The sequence below is a fragment of the Natator depressus genome, chromosome 21 (assembly GCF_965152275.1).
Source record: "Natator depressus isolate rNatDep1 chromosome 21, rNatDep2.hap1, whole genome shotgun sequence".
NCBI lineage: Eukaryota > Metazoa > Chordata > Testudines > Cheloniidae > Natator > Natator depressus.
In genome coordinates, this window is record NC_134254.1 from 6,741,906 (window position 1) to 6,761,724 (window position 19,819).

Here is a 19,819-nt window from a genome sequence, read left to right on the forward strand (position 1 = left end):
GACCTTTCCCCATCTATTGCAGGAAGCCAAATACTCTTGGATGCCTTTCTACCGGCTACCAACATTACTAAGCTTTCCTCCCCATGCACCTTCTCATGCACAAAGAATTTTGGCCTTGCAAGGGGCCAGAGGCTGATCAACTGCATGAACAGACGTCGTTTTGGCTATAGGCCGGGAAGAGGTGTTGCAAAACCAAACACCAAGAGGTACTTTTAAAAAAAAAAAGGGTAAGAGCCAGATCCTCAGCCAGGCTAGCTTCCTCCCTGACTTTGACTTTGACCGGTGCTATGTCAATTTATACCAGCTGAGGTGCTAGCCCAGGGTCTCTCGCTCCTGGTTCAAATCTGGCCCAGCTCAACGGTGATCTGGCAGATGCAAGGCAGCCCTTTGTGCAATGAGTTTTGTGGGCTGCAGTTCAGCGGACAAATGCCCAAGTTGCCAACAACATGGCAACCTACCCCCATCCCCAACACATGCATCTCCAACTCTTCTCTTCGCAAGAACGGAATAGGCCCCAGAGACTGAATGAACCTGTGATGCCTAGAGGTGACCTCGCCCATCTTCCGGGTCAGGATTGAGGTATACGGGCAGGGAAGCTTGCCCTGCAGCTGTCCACGCTGTAGCTGTTCTACGCATGGGGCTGTCTGTCTGGAACCTTTCACCGGCAATGCAATCCTCCTTAGGAGTGGAATGCGAACAGGAGGACGTGTAACAGCCAGAGAGGCTCACCCAGCAGCTCCCTGCTGGAATGTAAACGCCAGCTGGTTATCTGCCTTCTGTTAATACCCTACACAAATGATAATGATATACCCGGAATAAACCATTCCCAGGCAGCATGCTCTGTTAGCGGATCCTGCTCTACCATGCCTGGAAGAATAAAGAAAACCCCACCAAAATGGGCTGTGAGCGCACAAAGCACCAACATCCGTTTAGCCGTCGGGAAACCTCCTCCAGCCTCCAAATGGAGGGCCACCCTGCGGGCCCCTCTACACTTGGGGGACCCAGTTATAACACACAGTTTGGTTAAAAATGCTGTTCCCCCTTAAAAAGTAGACAAGATCCAGGACTCTGGACCATGCCACGGCTCTTTCACTATTCAAGGCTGCAGCACAGGGTACGGATACCCCATCCACGCGACAGGATGGAACAGCGTTGCAAGTTCGCTACCAGGCAACTGTGGCGGTACAGGGCCCTCTCCCTTACACAGTAAACCTGCCTCAAAGCAGCTGTGCTGCTTATTAGAGTGGTAGACAAAACAGGGGTGGTTCTATGGAAAAGAAACCCCCTTTCCGATGTATTCAGACTCTATCCCTTTTGCAGCCCAGTTCAATCCTGGCCACGCACACTTTTCCCTCCCAGCCCCCTCCTCTCTTTGAAGTTATCAGCTCCTTTGTTGCAACCTGGTAGCGGATACAGACGAACACGGCTGCTACTCTGAAACCTGTCTAGTAGTTCAGTCTCCCACACGGGTCCCCATCTTTTCAGCATGCAGCCACAGCTCTGGTGCCCTGGACAAGTTAAAAGCATTTATGCCTGAGCCCTTGGAAAGTGGGGACAATAACGGAGCTCAGCATGAGATCCACACAGAGGGAAGGAGAGAGAGATCTGCTAGAGGAGCCTACAAGGCAAGGTAGGATGATGAGGTGCTATAAGGAATCTGAATGGCAGATCAGTGGGAAAGAATTTGACACCAGCTCCAGGAAGGAAGGATGGTCAGGGGGGTAAGGCAGTTGCCTGGGACTCCGGAGATCTGGGCCTGATTTCTGGCTCTGTCACGGACTCCTTAGGGGAGTCTATTCCTCATCTGTAGAATGGAGATGTTTCCCCTATCCCATCCTTTGTCTTTTAGGCTCTCCAGGGCAAGGACTATGTATATGCATAGAGCCTCCCACAATGAGGCCCCCAGCATGGTTACAGCCTCTAGGCCCCACTGTAATACAAACAATAAATGAGGACAACATCCTGGTGGTTTCAGTTTGTGACTTGAGTGCACAGTCACTGATACCACAAATGCTGACAGAGCTAACGCTGCCCTGAGCATCCCAAGGAGAGCTGTGGTGGAAAGGGATGACTGGGCTTGATGCCCTCTTTTTTGCTTCTTTATAAAGATGGCCTGAAAGGCTTGTGTCCTAAAAGATTTTTCCATGCGCTCTCTCATCTTTTGGTTGAACTTATTCAGGTCTGGTATATACTAGGAGGCTCTATGGATGACTGGAGAACTGCCGTAACTGCGAATTCACACTGTCAAGATGACAAAGATGAGCAAGTCAGAGAAGAGATTTTCTGCCACATTGTTTAAAATGTCCTTGTTTTGGTTAACACCTATTGAATTCCAGTGGCTGATGGACACTTTGGAAAGAATATGTCTGTGGTAAAGACTGCACAACCTTTCAGTCCGGGAATGAGCGCTCACAATAAACATCTGAGACTCACAAGAGGTCCTCCAGCAAAACCAGTGAAGACCAGACTGGGCATTCCCAAAACCCTAAAAACTCAGCAGGTAAAAGACAACTCGAAGGATGTCTTTGTACCTCAAGAAGCAGAAAATGGCAATTTTAAATGTTCCTTTGCAGGTCATCTTTGTGCCTCACAAAATCCCTGAAAGACAGGTGAGTATTACACCAATCTGACTGGCCCAAGTTCACTCAGCAAGCGTATCCTAAGTGATCTGCTCTAACCACTACACCGCACTCCCTTCTGGTTTGAAAGCCATCAAGTCGGCTGTGCACATGGGAGTTAGCTGCACTCACCACACCATTATCACAGTGCCACTAATTATACAATTAACCGCTAATAAGAGGGGATTGGGATGGATTACGTGCTTAACTCGAACACATACTGTTAATTTGAATTTATGAAATCATTCCCTCTCCCTTAGACACCGTATTCTGTTTTCATGGACTTAAAATGACTCCCAGGGATCCCTTTCTCCTAGCCCCTCTGCTGGAAAACTGAAGTCAAAGGGGCTTTGTTTGCTATCTTCTTTGACTCCTTCCTTCCTGGCAGAATAGCACCTTGGATTTGTCTGACAGCAATTCAATACAAAGGACTTGCTTGTGCAGTCAAAGCCTTTGAAATGCCACAATCACAGCTCTTTAGAAATGGTGCAACCATCAGGGCTGTTGATGGTACCAGGAATTCTCATCCTAGCAGGGAAAGTGCGGTCATTGTTCTTGCTGGGGGGGAGGGGGGAAAGAGGGGCTGGAGATTTACTGATAAAGGGGAGGGGCATGCGAGAAACAGGGTGTGGGGCAATCCTTGGGTGAGGGATTGGTTTACCTGGGAGACTGGATGTCACTGGGAAGTAGAGGCATTATCTGCATTTAACACGGTCTTTTGGAAAAGACCTAAGAAACCAGAGTCCTGGCCAAAAAGCTCCTGAAAGGTGGCATGGTGTAAATACATACATAAACGCGCGCACACAGTTTAAATTCTTGTCTTAAACCTCATACAGTACAATGCAAGCCAGCTCAGGTATCCATCAGACTCACCTGTGGCCCTTTGAGACCCTTCCAAGGAGAGTCTCTGCAGTCTCTGTGCAGAGCAGAGGCATATGACCTGAAGAATGTCTTCAGAGCTGTAGGTCTCTCAGAACTCAGCCTTCCAGCTTTAATTTGCTGTGTCTCCGCTCTCCCTCCTGGCTCAAGGGCAGGGATTAAACGATCTCCATTCTAAGTTTTTCAGAAGGCCTGGTGTAACTCTGCACTGCCGTCATCCTCCTCCTCAGGCCTTCGTCACAGAGTTTATCTCTGTCTCGTCTTTTTCGCTTCACAATAAAGAAATAATAAGTACAGTGGCTCCTCTTCCCAGAGCAGTCGGAGGAATCCCTGGGAGATTTCTGGCTCAGACAACATGAGCCGAAAGTTAGACTTAGCCCTGCAGAATCTACCTCCGCACTGGACAGAATTTTACAATGCACCCCCTAAAAAGGGGGACTGGGTGACATTGGGATACCATGCTGCAGATGCTCAGTGGCACTGACTGTCTAATGGCTGCTTAGTGGCCTATGCAGCATGAAGTTTATGGTTTTACTCCAGTTTCTGTGGACATGTGTCCAGGCTCAGCAGAGAGACTGGGGTCCAAACGGTCCGTGGAGGGTGAACCACGCTCCCGTGGAGAAGGGAGGTCCCTCCAGGGTGGTGCTGGAGACACTCGGGTGTGGCAGTGCTGGGGGGATGCATACCTGTGCTGAACCTGCTTTCTGGGTAAACAGAGGCTTTGAGTCACCGGGGCTGTTCATTTACCACCTACCACCAGGGCTGAATGCACTGAAAAATTATCAATGCATTTATTGTAGAGACAAATACAGAGGGCAGCAGAGGTGGCGACCTCTCCCCTAGATGTGGTCTCCAGAGTGCAGGGCTTAGGGAACATTGGCAGGGCTACATTACAGAGCTGTTTCGTAGTCACCCACCCAGGCGGTGCCTGTTACCATGGACTGGACTAACAAGGCTTCATTCTGCGGTGTGGTCAAACCGGAACCTTTCATGAACATTAAAAATAACGTCTAAAGAAGTCCAGTCACAGGAATGGGGAATAAGCTGATTTGCTATGTCCATTCTAAGTGGCTGGCAGACAACACAGCAGGCCAGACTCCACTGTGATGGGCAAAATATAAGAAGCTGAATAGAACAGACTGGGTCCAATTTCTCACTCTGCTATATACTTTCTGTGTCACCTTGGGCAAGTCATTTAATCTCTCTGTGCTTCGGTTCCCATTTGCAGAACGGAGATAATGACACTCCTTGCTCCCAGCCTTGTTCTGTCATGTCTGTTCAAACTGCAAGACCTTTGGGGGAGGGATTGTCGTTCGTCGGTGCGTGGTCTTCAGTGGAACTACACCGGTTTGCACCAACTGAGAACTGGGCCCACTCCCCTTATTTAACAATCGCGGATAAGTGGAGATGTGTTCCTTCTCTCTACAGGATTTGGAGGGTTCTGTAATTATCGGAAAGGCCATGTAAAGCAACCATTTGATACTGGGACTAGACAAAAGATTCTGTCTGTGCTAAGGGCAGGGCAGATTCCTAAGAGGTCAGGAGCAGGAATCGGCCATTTATGCAATTACCACGTAATGATTCGGAGATAATTATGAGCTGGTTGCTTCTAGGGTATTTCTGTAGCAATAGGAGCATTAAATGTCTCAGGGTGGGTGGAAACTTCCCCAGAAAACACTTTGCTGCTGTTCCTTTGCATGTGAATTTACCCTTTCAGCTTGAAGAGTGAAGGACATTATGCAGGGAAAGGTTACTGTGCCCAGCCAGCCGATCCCTTTAATAATAGCCCTTCTACAGCGCCTTTCACTTGAGGATCTCCAGCTGTTCTACTGACATCGATAAAGCTGCAGCCCCGCGGTGAGAGAGGTAAGTATTATCCCCAGCACACAGATGGGGAACTGGAAACACAGGCAGGTGATGCGACTTGTCCGAGGTCACGCAGCCAGTCCATGGCAGGGCCAGGAATAGACTCCAGGAGTCCTGACTTCAGATCCTGATCCACCCTTTGAATGAATCCTGCCAGAATTATTTATTTATATGCTCAACGAGGTCACTGATGAGGCTGATGATCCTGACACGAGACCCACAGTACCAGCCTGCAGTGTTTGTTGCGTGATGGCACAGGTACCCCAGGTCCTTCCATCAAATTCCAGTGGAGTGGTTACATTCTGCTCTGTTCACAGTCTCAAAGGGCCAGCTCTCTCACCGGCGTACGTCAGCATAGATCCATTGACTCCAGCTGAGGATCTGGACCAACACCCCTCACTGCCTTTCCTATTCCGTTTGTAAGAGTACTGGCTTTCTCCCACTAGGTGGTTATACTGCATTGGTGGGAAGAGATTCCTACCTCTGTATTTTGAAATAAAGCACTGAGGGCTAGATTTTTTAAAGTATTCAGCTAGGTTCAGAAAGGCTACAACTTCCACTGAAATCCATGGAAGTTGGGTACCTAAATACCTTTGAAAATCTGGCCCCTTTGTGAGCTGTCTCAATGAAGATCAGCAGCACTGGCCACACCACAGCTCCCTATCACCTGCCATTAATCAAATGATACTTTCCAACATATACCTGGCCACTGAGCAATCCACGACACACTAGATGGTACAAAGGCAGGGTTAAAGCTGACGTTTCAGGTGGAAATACAGCTATGTATCTTGGAATGGCTCATTTTAATGCTGCTGTGATTGTTAATGGTGTGTCAGAGAGCTTAGAGCTTTGGGGAGACGTCTTTTTCAATTATTATTTAATTCACAATAAATAACACAAATAAACAGGGATGTTGGAATTTTTCCCTGTTTTGCAGGAATCACATATTTAAATCTGTTTTAAGGCTGCGGAATTTAAGATCAGCCCAGAAATTCAATTCTTGTGGATTCAGAAATTCAATTTAAAAAATACCCCAATAATTGCTGCTCTCAGGTCTGCTGGGGAAACAGACCAAATTCCTCCCCCCTCCCCAACACACACACTTTACTCCAGCCCCAAAACTAGAAGAATTTGTTAGGAATTTCAAATGCCAGCTGTTTGTTTCAGGCTTCACAGAGAGGTGTTAGCAGCACACGAGAGCTGTGAGAGGAAGTTCAGGCTCTGGGACTGTGGAAGGGACGTTATCGGGGGTTGACTGTGTGACCAGTCCCATCAATACATCTGAACAGAAGACAAGAGGCCGAGAAGTGGGAGATCACCCCCCTTCATCCCTCCTTCCTATTCAGGATCACAAACTTCCCCGTGGCAGCTACAGCAATTGCCAGAGTAACTCATGGAAAACAACATACTCCGATACTTTTTAAGCTAACTATTAATACTATTTAGCAGTGGGGGGAAAAAAGGAGAGCCAAACCCATGCAGCAATCTACAAACCACGGTCCGTGGATTACAGTTTGAGAACAACTGCCCTAAACCATTTGGAGCAGCTGTACCCTCAAGATTTTTTTTCTTTCCCCAAAAGAAGGGCATGGAAATCAGGTAAGGCCAAGGGGTGGTCTACACTACCGCTTAAGTCGATGTAACTTACGTCGCTCAGGGGTGTGAAAATGAGCCGATATAGCATGGTAGTGCCCTAAGCTACCTCGCTGAGAATGCTAAACTCACAGAACCCGAGGGCTTAAGAGAGAGATCTGAGATCATCCAACGCGCAGGATGAACATCGCCCTCAATGATAAACATAGCATGGCAGACACTGAATAATAATTAAAAAAATCTCACATTATTCTTGCCCCAGGGGAGATGAAAAGGAGAAAGAGAGAACCACATGTGTCTGATGCCAGTTATGTTACTTAATGCACCTCTGGATGATGCTTAGAGACCACGATGATGGGCATGGTATAGACACTAGAACAGAACAGACTAGAACAGAACATGACCGGGTATTTCTTCCCAGACGCCCAGTCTTGCAGAATAAATTAATTTTCCTCCAGAGGTTCTGTGCACTGAAAACGCACTCTTGACCTTCGGCCAATTTAAACACGTTTCAATCGGAAGCCAGGCTCTGAATATTCAGTGTGGTGGCTGGAGGAACATTTACCAGGCAGGAGAGAATCTATAATGGGAGCTTGTTTGACTGTGAACATCTCCAAGGCTGATCTTAACCCTTCCAGAGATAATTCCTCCTTGGGCCACTCCACCCATGTTATGCCCGAGACCACCACCTAAAAACACAGAGCAATGTGTTTCTTTGGCACCAGCCGGGTGCCTAGTCTCCAGCCAAAGACATCCTGACTGGAAACACGCTGCATGAACTGAATCTTCACTCCAAGGGACTCAGAGCCAGATTTTTAAAGGTATTCAAGCACCTAACTCCCACTGAACTCAATAAGAGTTAGGCACCTAAATTCCTTGACAAACCTGGCCCTAATTCCCTTAGTCTCCTAAAAAAAATCTCATCACTGAGCAATGGAAAGAATCCCCACCTCTCCCATGAGCCCCAGCACCCCACTGCTGTCATTAGTTATACAAGGATGTTGCTGCTGGTAACAGCATCTTCTATTTCCCAAGGGAACCCACTGCCCTGCAGCTAAAAAAACAGCGGAATTAAAGAGACACTAACAGCCACCTGCTTTGTTTTTCCAGGTTAATTTCATTGATTGATTTATTTGACTCTCACCCCAGCTTGCTCTTCTAAAAGCAGGAAAATAATAAACTGACAAGTGTCACATCAGGAGCTGGGAGCCAGGATGCCCGGGTTCCATGCCCAGCTCTGTCAATGACTCATTTTGAAACAGGAATAGGTCACTGTGCACAAGGGAGCTTTTAGCCGCTCTGAGCCTCGGTTTACCCATCTGTAAAATAGGGATAATAATACATAGCTCAAGGGTGTTTTGAGAGTTAATGTTTGGAAGGTACTCACTAATTATTACTAATTAAGTATCTCCATTAGCAAGGCCATTCTTTATGTGGCTCGTGCAGAATCTCTGCCCTCACCCTCCACACACATTTTTGAAATTAACATCACTTCATCCTGTTTACTTCTTTCTTTGTGCATCAACAGCAGTGATACTCCTGCTCTGGCAATCCTGTGTGTTCCCGAAATGCTGGGCAGAGGTGGCCAGCAGTCCATGCTGACAATGTTACATCAAAGAGCACTCATTTTTAAAAATATTGTTATTAATATTACATTAACGCCTACATGCCCCAACCAAGATCAAGGCCCCATTATGCAAGGCATTGCACACGCACTCAGTGAGCGATTGTCCCTGCTTCAAAGAGCTTACAAACAAATTAGGCGAGACACACAAAGAGGAAGAAGACGTGCAGAGTGGTGAAGTGACAGACCCAAGGTCTCTTGGCTGGTCAGTAGCAGAACCTAGACTAGAGTCCAGATCTCCTGGCTCCCTCCCAGTTCAGTGCACTATCCGCTATCCCATGCTGACCCTCTTGTTTCCTAGGATCAGAGTGGTGATTTCTCTCACCCAACCAGCTGCTTCCGTCAAATGAAAGTCTGAACCACCGGGCATTTCCCCATTAGCATAGCTGGAAAGGCAGGGCAGATTCAGGAACCAAATGATTTGATTGCAGCTGCAATGTTACTATTAAACCGTCTCTGGCAATACCATTGCTCCTTAAGCCATTTCAGTTGTGCTGTGATAACCTGACACTTGCTGTTGGCATTCAGAGCATGATTGCTACATTGATCCTTCCTCTCTACCAACCACAACCCCCGTTATCTAATCTAACCAATCCAATCGCTCTAGTCTAAAGGGTTTTTCTATAGCGCCTCTCCCCTGATGCCTAGAGCACGGCATGTGTCTTCCCCTGCACCTGCCTTACAATTCGTTTTCTGCCACTCGACATACTGGCTTCTCTACACAAACATTTAGGGCAGGTCTACACTTAAAATGCTGCAGCTTCAGTTAATCCAGCTCCACGAAAGGTGGTAGCTATGTCGATGGGAGAAGCCTGTTTACACCGGGGGTTAGGTCGGGATAGCTGCGTAGCTCAGGAGCGAGGCTTTTTCACACCCCATAGCGTTGTAGTTATACTGATGTAAGTTGACAGTGTAGACCTGGCCTTAGTTCCCCGCAAGCTGGAGTGAGAATCTACCCTTCACTAGCATGCTGCACACTGACTGTCCATGTGGACCCTGCTGACGGGTTTGTTAACAGGCTTTGCTCTAGTCCTCTTTGAAACAGGAGTAGATTAAAGCCCATTAAGGAACTTTTAATGTGCGCCAGCAGGATCCGCCGAGACAGACAGTGCACGGCAGGTTAGATTCCCACCCCAGCTTGCCGCCAGCTAATTGTTCAGGAGAGACACCTTTGCTCATCTGAAAGTATACGACCCATGCCTCGGTCACAAGCACCTACCTGCCTTAGAGCCAGCTGGCTCAGGGAGCCCTATAAATAGCCCATGCAAGATGCAGTTATGAAGAGGGCAGGTGACAAAGATACGTACAAACTGCTGCAGGGCTGTTTTATTTTTTCCTAATTATCACTCCTCATATTAGATTTTACAAATAAAACATTCGCTGCCCCCTGGAGGCGTCGGAGGTTGGGAAATGGGTAGATGGAAGTGACGCACAAACGTATCGCTCAGAGCAGCAGGTAAAGACAGTCGTGTGACAGTTTCAGAAGAGGGTAGTCAGTGTCTCTCTTGCCTAGACTCCGTAGGACTACTATATTGCCTACCACCATGTTGTCCCTCTAAGCAGTGGCGAGCTAAGCGTTTTAAAACTCCAAAGTGATTCCTGATTTGGGCTGTCTCAATTGCTGGTGCACAACCTGAGATACTTTAAAGGGGCTTGATCTTCAGGACGTGCTGAGCACCCACACTCTGAAAACCAGCCCCTAAAGAGAGTGTCTCTCACTATTCTAGGTACTAATACGTCCCCATTTTTTCTACAGCATCTGGACATCACACTGTCCTTTAAAGGTATTTATCCTCACAACAGCCCTGTGAGGTAGGGAAGTGCTACCATTCCCACTGTACAGAAGGGAGCCGGCACAGAAAGGCTCAGGGATGTACTCAAGGTAACACAGGCAGACTGTGGTGAAGCAGGGACTTGAACCCAAGTCCTAGGCTAGTGCCTGAACCACTGGACCATGCCTGCTCTCTAGGAATCGTGCAGCCAAAAGCACTAGCCCCTTGTTAGAAGATGTGGACCACTATGCACGGTGCCCAGAGGCCGGAACTTTCAAGAGAGCTCAGCTGCCTTTCGAGCACCTATCAAACGGGTGCAGGAGCATTCAGCACATTGGGTGTGCGTTGAGTGCTGGGTTCTTTTGAAAATCTGGACACAGAAGTGTCCCAATGGGTGCAGCTGGGTGCGGAGCACTTCAGAAAATCTGGTGCTTGCTTAGGTGCCTGAGAGGGAGCTGAGTTCTTTAGACAATCTGGCCCTGAGTGTGGTTGCTGAGCACTTGCATATCTGCGTCTGAGCTGGTCTCTAAAAACAGCTAGAGAATGCAGAAGATAGCAGAATACGGATCTCAAATTGTGACCAGAAAATCTACAAGACTGGACTGCACAAAAGAAGGAGAGAGGAAAAAAAAAAAACGAGAGACAGCAGAGACCTCAGCAGCAAGGAGGCATCAGTGTAGATTTACTTTACAGACTAAAGCTTGGTCGCTTTTCACAGCTGTCTGAAAGTAATTTTCACTCCAGCTTCTGTTCCAGCAAGGGTGGCAGGCCAGTGGTGTGGGCGGCTAAGCAACTCGATATCAGAGGAGCAACTTTTGCTGTAGGGAAAATGCTACCTTAAAAGGAACCTTGATTGGAAATGAAAGAGCGTGACCGGGATGCTGTATTTGGTAAGAGATTGTCTCTGCAGAGCTAACTGCCTGCAAGATTGCAATCCGGGCCTTTGCATCTGCAGCAACCAACAGGTGGTGTTTTGTTTTCTGTTTCTTTTCCAGCAGCAGTGAGTTAATCAGGAAGGGATAAGAAGACAAATTCAATGGGCAGATCCCCGCCTGGATTCCATTTGCTGAAAGGAGCCAAGTGACCTCCAAAATTAGATGCCTATTAAACATGAGAGATGCTTGGATGCAAATCAAGGCAACGTCAGTTTGCAGGGTTTGGGCTGACTTTTGGCAGGGGGCGGAGCTGATGCACCAGTAACTCAGAGCAAAACTGCGTTTCAGACCCTTTTGAGAGTTCTGTGTGGCCTGGAGGACTGAGCCCAGGGCTGGGAGTCAGGTGCCCAGGGCTCTTGCTCTACCATCAATTCCACTTCGCTTCCATATCTCAGGTTCCTCATCTGTGAAATGGCAACCTTCCTCAAAGGGAGGTTGTGAGGATGCTGTTGTACATACAGCGCCATGGAAGCTCAAACGATTATTTGGTCACTTAGAGATTTTCTCAGACAACCTGCCCCAAGTTTCAGGTGTGTAATGAAGCCAGGAGAGTGTTTCAGGGTTTGTAATGAATGATTCATCTGTCTCCAGAAGGCCAGAGTGGGGACTGATGGACTCAGACGTGTGCTGCAGCCTGATAACTTTAGTGCAAACAGGAGGTCTGTAAAGTGATTGCAGTCCACCCAGTGTCACATGTGCATATAAACCTATAACTTTTGTTTTCAGCAGGTGGCCAGGGCTCTGCATGTGACACAGAAAGTGGAAGGATTGTCTGGGATTCAGGAGATCGGGTTTAATTCTCAGCTCTGCCACAGACTCCCTGAGTGACCCTGGGCAAATCACCTCATCTCTGTTCCTCCATCCATAAAATAGGGCTAATAATCCTTCTCTTGTCTATTTAGACTGTAAACAACTTCAGGCAAGGACTCTCTCACTGTGGGTATGTGCTTGACACAATATGGCCCCTTCTCAGAGGGAGTCTAACCATTGCCATCATAAATACATCTGGAATACATTAGCCAGATTTAAAACAGCCAACTCAGAAGCCAGGGTGCATGGCTACTGCACTGTCGTCACCCATAATGTCTGAACAAGACACACAATAACTACGCACTTCATCCATTGAAGGGACCTACAAAAAGTGGCCAATTAGTGACAGTGGCCGTCACAAAAAATACAACACTAAAAATAATACTCTGTGCTTCCAAAGCACCTTCCATGCCAGCATCTCAATGCTCAGTGCAGACCCAATTGAGCAAACCTCATGGAGTGATGCAAGGTCACATTTCACAGATGGAGACACTGAGGAACAGAGGTTAAGTGAGTGACCAAAGGTCCCATGGGGAATCTGTGGCAGAGCCAAGAATAGACTCCAGATTGGTGAACTCCTGTTCTTTAGTCACAAGACCTTCCTATCTTTTCTAATGAGGGGACTTCCAGCCTTCGCTGGGGAGATTATTCCACTGTCTGATTTCACCCCGAGGAAATTCCCCTGATATGGTGCCTACATTTCCCTATGCCCAAGTTGATCCTGTTACTCTCTGATCCTTCCCATATGCTGTCCCATCCCCCACCCCTCACATGCCTCTGTGGGGTTGGCTTTAGTGTCTGAAAGGCTCTTTGTGAAGTAAGATGTCTAGAGACCCATCCAGTTCCCTCCTCACCTGTCACTGGGCCTGTGATGTTGGAGCTGGGGAGGAGGCAATGTGGCACTCCTGGGTGTGTAGGCTAACACAAGCCTACAGTTGCTAGCGCAGAAGATAAACCCTCTATGTGACAACGAGTTGGTCAGTGGAGGCATGTCTGTGAAATCTCTAAACCCCTCCATCAAGGGGCAGCAGACCCTGGAAAGTACTTCTCCCTTACTGGCCAGGCGAGCTGGCACACCACCCTAGCTAGCAGCACCACCCCTCTCCCCCACACTGGCAAAACCCTCCAGCACGCAGACGGGAGCAGTGCCAAAGAGGCCTTCACTGTGCCAGTTGGCAGAACGACCTGTCTGGAGAGGGGATGGTTCTGATCTCTAGTCATGCACAGGGAGGCAGGTATGGCCTAGTGGACAGAGCCTCAGCTTAGGGGTCAGGAGAGCTGGGATCTGTTCCCAGCTCTGCCACTTACTTGTTGCAAGCCCTTGGACATGTCACTTCCTATGTGCCTCACTTCCCTGTACTCAGGGAATGATGCTACTTACCCAGCTTGTAAACGTGCTTAGAGAGCTAAGAGTGGAAAGTGCCAATTATTATTAGAGAGTCTAAATATCTGGCGTTTGCAGCGGGTAACTGTTTTCAAGCTAACTGGAGTTCTTTGGTGGCCTCTCAGGAGCCTCTTCACAGCCACCTGAGGATGGAAAGCAGCCCCATTTCGCATTGATCCCACATTCAGTCTGTGGTTTGTTTTTCCGCTCTGCCCAAACTACATTGCCACTGGAAATGTCCAGCGGCCTAACTGCACCAGAACCACTGGTTACCCTGCAGCAGCCAGGGCTCCATTCATAGGCACCACTTCTCAGCTTGAACCAAGCCCACTCCCATTCCATTAACCCTTTGCCTCCTGCCTGTGCAGAGTGCCATCCCCACCCCCTCACAGACACACACACAATGCCGGAGCCTTAGGCTGGAGGCCGATGTTTCTTCCCTTTCGGAGTTAATGCCACCATTGTGCCAATCCGTCAGCACCACTCATTCTGGTTTGTTTGCATATAGGGAAGGGCCAGCTAGTTAAAGCATCACTGGCACCAATTCTAGTCTTGGCATGGCAGGGATTTGGGTTGCAGGCATTAACCACCTGGTCTAGGTAACTGCTCCCCACCGGCGGTGATGATGAGGGAGCTGAAGGAAGCAACACTTAGGGGTCAACTTCCCCACATACCAGGGAATGTGCCAGAGCTACAGCAAGATGCAAAGGACACTGGCAGCCACAAAAAGTGCAGCGTGAGGGGAATTCACACACGCAGGGAGAATAACCCAGCCTCAGCACGTGAACAGATGTCACACCGAGACTTCAGTGTCATCTCCTCCTGACAGCAGCCTGGCAAAGTTTCATTCTGGAGGCAACAGATTTCCCCTTCCTCTCCCAGCTGGCCGGCTTCCTTCAAAGACGGGCCAATATCGTGCCCTGCAAGCAAACTCCTCAGGGTTTTGGAGAAAGGAGTGATGGAGGGGAGGGGGAACAAGGCTTCCTCAATGCCCCGCACCAAAACCAAAACACACACAGGAATCTCTTCTGCCGAGGAGGAGACCAGAATATCCTGCTGCTACATTTGGCATAAAGCTGATCTGCCTCCGTTTCAGATCTCCCACCCCCGGCCCCAACTACCCTCCCACAAAGTACAGCATGCCACCAAGAGATCAATAATCCCCGAAGAAGAAGCTGTGCTGGGAAGCCAGAGGGATATAAAAGGGGGACTGCTCCTTTAAAAGCAAACCCAACTCTGTCATACCTTTGCTCTGTTTACATTGCAATGTTGGTGAAATGTAACCGCACAAGGGGAAGAGCCAGTACTTACCCGCTGGAGAAAGAGGAGACTCTCCTTCTTTCTTTTTTTCAAATCAAGTCCACTTTTGCTTCCCCAAGTCTCTCCCGTCTCCGATCTTGCCCCTGCACCAGCCGGTCTCGTCTGCCCTGGGCACTTCACTCCCAGAAAAGGTAAGGAAAGAGTCTTCCCGCAGCAACCTGAGGCTGGGGCTGCAAGAGGCACTGAGCAAAGGGAGGAGAGAGAGAGAGAGAGAAATCCTCTCAGTAGGGCTGGAGTATTTCATGTGTGACACTGGCTCCTCCCCAAAGCTATCCCTGCCGGGCAACTGCCAATCCTGGGGGTGTAGCACGCCCTGCTTGGCTTGGGCTCTGATGTCTTTTCACCAGCTGTCCCAGGCTTACAAGGATCATAGAATCATAGAAGATCAGGGTTGGAAGGGACCTCAGGAGGTCATCTAGTCCAACCCCCTGCTCAAAGCAGGACCAATCCCCAACTAAATCATCCCAGCCAGGGCTTTGTCAAGCCTGACCATAAAAACCTCAAAGGAAGGTGATTCCATCACCTCCCTCGGTAGCCCATTCCAGTGCTTCACCACCCTCCTAGTGAAAAAGTTTTTCCTAATATCCAACCTAAACCTCCCCCACTGAGACCACTACTTCTTGTTCTGTCAAGGAGTGAGATGGGTGGGGTGCACAGTGTACTTCTGGATGGCAACAGCCACTTGCTCCTGCTCATTCGGAAAACAAATCTGGCCTCTGATCCCGCTTCCCACTCACCCAAACACCTGGTATGTCTTCACTGCAAAGTTTACTCAGGCTCTTACTAGGGGGCTGTCCACACACAAAACCCTCTCCCCCTGGGGTAGGGGTGCTTTCATCCCAGGCTAGCTGGACATGCTCCTCTTTCCCTCAGCAGGGCCCCCTGCAGAATTCTTCCAGCATAGTGGGGAAACCCCAGAAAGAGCAGCTGGCTTTATGCTGCCTCCCACAGGAGTTCCTGGCAAAGAGGCAAGAGCATTTCTTTGGGGGGAGGGAAATATGGCCATCACCCTGGCTATTCCCAGCTGCCTTAAGGGGCACAAACCAGGGAAGCCCTGGAGGTTGCTCTAAGCTGCAGACGATGCAGAAGATGAACTGGACCCTAGCAGCCTCCACATAAAGCCAGTGTTGCCCACTCTCACTTCTCTGATCCCAACACCACGCTCATGTGGGATGAATCTGACTCCCAGCATGAAGACACCAACAACCAACCAACCTGTGGCAAGAAAACACAAGGCTGGGGAATTGGTTGCCCACATCTTTTAGATTTCTACTTATCAGCCTAATGCGTTTCCATTAGACTCTGTGTTTGCAGCATGATCATCTTCGCCAGTAACTATTTGCTGTATTATATTTAGCCAAACATATTCAGCTTTCCAAAAACAGGCACCCATGGAAATAAATCAGGTTTACAGAAGGTATCAACATCATCTGTCTGTGACTAATTAATTTCTCACATAACTTGCGATACCATGCCCATCCCCTCTCCAACACCGTCTGGCGGTCACTAGAATTTCAATAACGTATGTAATGTCAGGTTAAAATGTCTGCGTCATCCAAGAGGATTGGGGGAGACGGGAGGGTTGGAATAAGATGGGGATGCTAATAACACACCTCTGTGTGGCAGGGCATGGCATGCCTTTGAAAGAAGGCATGGAGAACAAGAAGCCAGAAGAAGGTGATGGAAAAGGGGAAGCGGATAGAAAGTGACTCTAAACCAGGAAGGGAAATGCAGTAGTTAGTCTCCATTCCCTCACTCTGCCTTTTTTCCCCCCTCTCCTTTTTTCATTCTGGAGAAAATCCTGGGAGATTGTCCTGTCTGTTTTCATACAGAATTGTCTGTTTTCTGCCGGACAACTCCTTGGAGACCTGGAGAAATGACGACATCACAAGCGTGTGAAAGCTGAGCAATTGGGAGAGGAAGGGATTTTTAGTCAGGCTGTTTTGCTAGCTCATCTTAATACCTTTATAACTCTAACACCCGACCAAGGCCTCGGGAGGGACTTGACCTTTGTGAAAGATTCAGCATCCTTACCACAATAACTGAGAAACTTCCCACCCCAACTCTCTAGTCTTCTAGAGGGCCCTCCAGCCAAAATGAGAAGTTAAGACCTTGTTGCACATCCCAGACAGACAGACCAAGAGTTGACCAGGCTTTGGAGGCTGAATTCTGCTCTCATCTTTAGAAGCTGTTCATGTCTGAGGTATGTTAGGCAGGTGGGGTGTGTAAATAAGCTAGCAGGTGAGAACTGATGGCCTGTGGTTAAGGCAGCAAACTAGATCATGGCTGATCTCAGTTCAAGCCCAGCCCTGCCACAGACTCCCTGTGTGACCTCGGGAGAGTCACTTAGTCTCTCTGTGCCTCAGTTCCCCATCTGCCAAATGGGGATCATAATCCTTCCTTTGTCTGTTTTGTCTATTTAAGATGGTGAACTCTTTGGGCAGGAACAATCTCTTAACATGTTTACATGCAATGCCTTGCACGATAGGGTGATTTCAATAGAACGGCAATTCTTGCTGCTCACGTGACACCAAAAGGAACTTCAGTCTCCACTGCTGTCAACCTGGCACCTTAAAGTCATTTAGAACCAGGAAGCAGAGTAGCATCCCAGGCTAAACATATCCAGTTAGGGACAGTGAGCCCAGAACCGAAGACAGAAAGAGAACTCACTCGCAGAACCAGTTTCAGAAGCAGCACTGGACCTGCATGCAAGCAAAGACTTTTACAAGCAATTAGTGAGCACGGACGTAAGCTCAGTGCCTGCATCACACTGGCTGCCTATCGGCCCATAATATTCCCCATAAAAATAAATCACATTAATCACCATGCCACGGAAGGGAGAGCTCTCATCCTGATGGGAATGACATGGAGTGGGGAAGCCAAAAATTCTGCAGGTGCAGCTGGAAGACAGGAAGATTTCCTCGTGCTAGCTGTTCAGAGACAGACTGGGAGAGAAACCACCTCAGACAAACATGGCAGCAGCATGGGAGAGGTTGGGAGCATTATACTGAATGTTAGATGTTCATTAGGATGCAGGCCAGCAATACAGTGTCCCTAGTAGGGAGGCACTGAGCTCCATATTGTAACCCGCGGTTCATTCCCAACACTATCCCAAAGCAAAGTGTCCCCTAAGCAACAGTCTGTGGAGGACAGCAGGGTCTGATGGTCATTGGCCTTGAGTCAGGCACATGTCAGCAGAAGCCTGTGCAATACAGAGTGGCACATTTAGGCTTGGAAGGGTTTAGACAATGTGACCTATGAGGAAAGGTTAAAAAAACCCTGGTCATATTTAGTTTTGAGAAAAGACGACTGCGGGGGGACCTGACAACAGTCTTCAAATATGCTAAGGGCTGTTATGAAGAGGACAGTGATCAATTGTTCTCCACGGCCACTGGAGGTAGCACAAGAAATGGGCTTAATCTGCAGCACGGGAAATTTAGATTAGATATTAGGAAAACCTTTCTAACGCTATGGGTAGTTAAGCTCTGGAACAGGCTTCAAAGGGAGGCTCTAGAATCCCTGTCATTGGAGGTTTTTAAGCAAAGGTTGGACAAACACCTGTCAGGGCTGGCCCAGGTTTACCTGATCTGCAAGCCCAAGGGGCTGGACTTGATGAGCTCCTGAGGTTCCTTCCAGCCTGGCATTTCTCTGATTCAGTGATTTGCAAGGCAGTGTGGAAGGTGTTTTTCCAAAATGGCAGTTTAGCAGCTGGGTGGAACGGAGGCATGTTTGGGTTTCTTCCAAAGTCCTGCTGTGCCCACGAACTAGGGCTGCGAAATCAAGCAATCGTGTGAAATTTCAAAGGCAAATTTTGCTGAAATGAGCTCGTTGCAGTGAGGAATATTTTTCAAAAATGGGTCTGGTTTGGAAGTCGCGACAGCTTGCTGAAGCTAATGATTGTGAGCATGGCAGCTTCTCCTGGGGATATTTTGCTCAGTGAATCCGCGGGGCTGGACAGGGAAGTGAACCCTGGAGCTGTTACAGAAATGTGATTCCTAGAGCACAGATTGGTCAAACTGCAGCCAATGGGTCAGATGCGGTCTGGGGAGCTCCACAAGGAAGCCCATGGCTGCTTTCATGTTGGATACAGGTTGCATCCCCTGGAGACATCAGACCTCCTCCTACCCAGCCTGGCTCCTTGTGCAGTCACTTACCCCTCCATAACATGAGTGCAGATGCTCACAGATCTGGACTGCAGTGTTTACATCCACCGCCCATTCATTTTAGTCAGGGGAAATGGCTACATAGGATGCCAGGCAGTGGAGAGTCAAGCCCAGCAGGTAACTCTCCATCTCGATCCAGATGGGCCTGGCATGCCGGGACCTGCACCAACACGGGCTGCACCTCCACATGAGCAATGACAGCCGCTGCAATCTGTTCTGTTTCATGCCAGTTAGGCCCAGCCCTGAGGCTCCTGTCAAGTTGCCAGCATGGCCCTTAAGTGGGCACCCCCAGGGACCAGTGGGTTAGGATTCTGCGGGAATGTCCATAGTAGCAAGTGAATTCCCCAGATGGGCATAGAGATATGGGCATGTCCACCCTCTACACAGAGAGCACCACGTTTCTTCCTTAAAGCCAAAGCACCTCCCCACCCCAAGGATGAGCCAACAGCAGAGAGATCCCAGATGACACTGCTGAGCTACGGGAGCGATGGGTCCTTTTGCTAGAGATGGGGAGGAGGTTTCCCTGCCAACAGTTTTCGAGGAGAGGCTGGTGAGTCCTGAGCAGCATTCTAATCACAGACTCCAGAAGGGATTTGCTCAGGCTGTTCTTCTCTACAGCGCTCTCCTTCAACTGGTGCATCTGCATTCTGCAGATCCATGCGAGCCCTGGCCCCAGAGGAAATCACAGAATCATAGAATATCAGGGTTGGAAGGGACCTCAGGAGGTCATCTAGTCCAACCCCCTGCTCAAAGCATGGAGCAGAACCTAGTGTTCCAGCATTCTGCAGGCAGGGGAGCAGGAGAGATCATTCACTGTAGCAGAAGCCCCACAGAGCTTCACCCTCGCCCACCACC

The 19,819-nt window shown here is 48.8% G+C and overlaps 1 protein-coding gene across 2 annotated transcripts in view; it reads right to left on the bottom strand.

Moving 5' to 3' along the window:
• Positions 1-15,124, bottom strand: part of CDK18 (cyclin dependent kinase 18) — a 69,349-nt gene extending 54,225 nt beyond the window's left edge. For both annotated transcript variants that reach the window (XM_074936374.1, XM_074936372.1), the window contains exon 1: positions 14,793-15,124. The gene's annotated coding sequence lies outside the window, so the exon portion shown is untranslated. The remainder of the gene's footprint in view (positions 1-14,792) is intronic.
• Between the last annotated feature and the right edge of the window lie 4,695 nt (positions 15,125-19,819).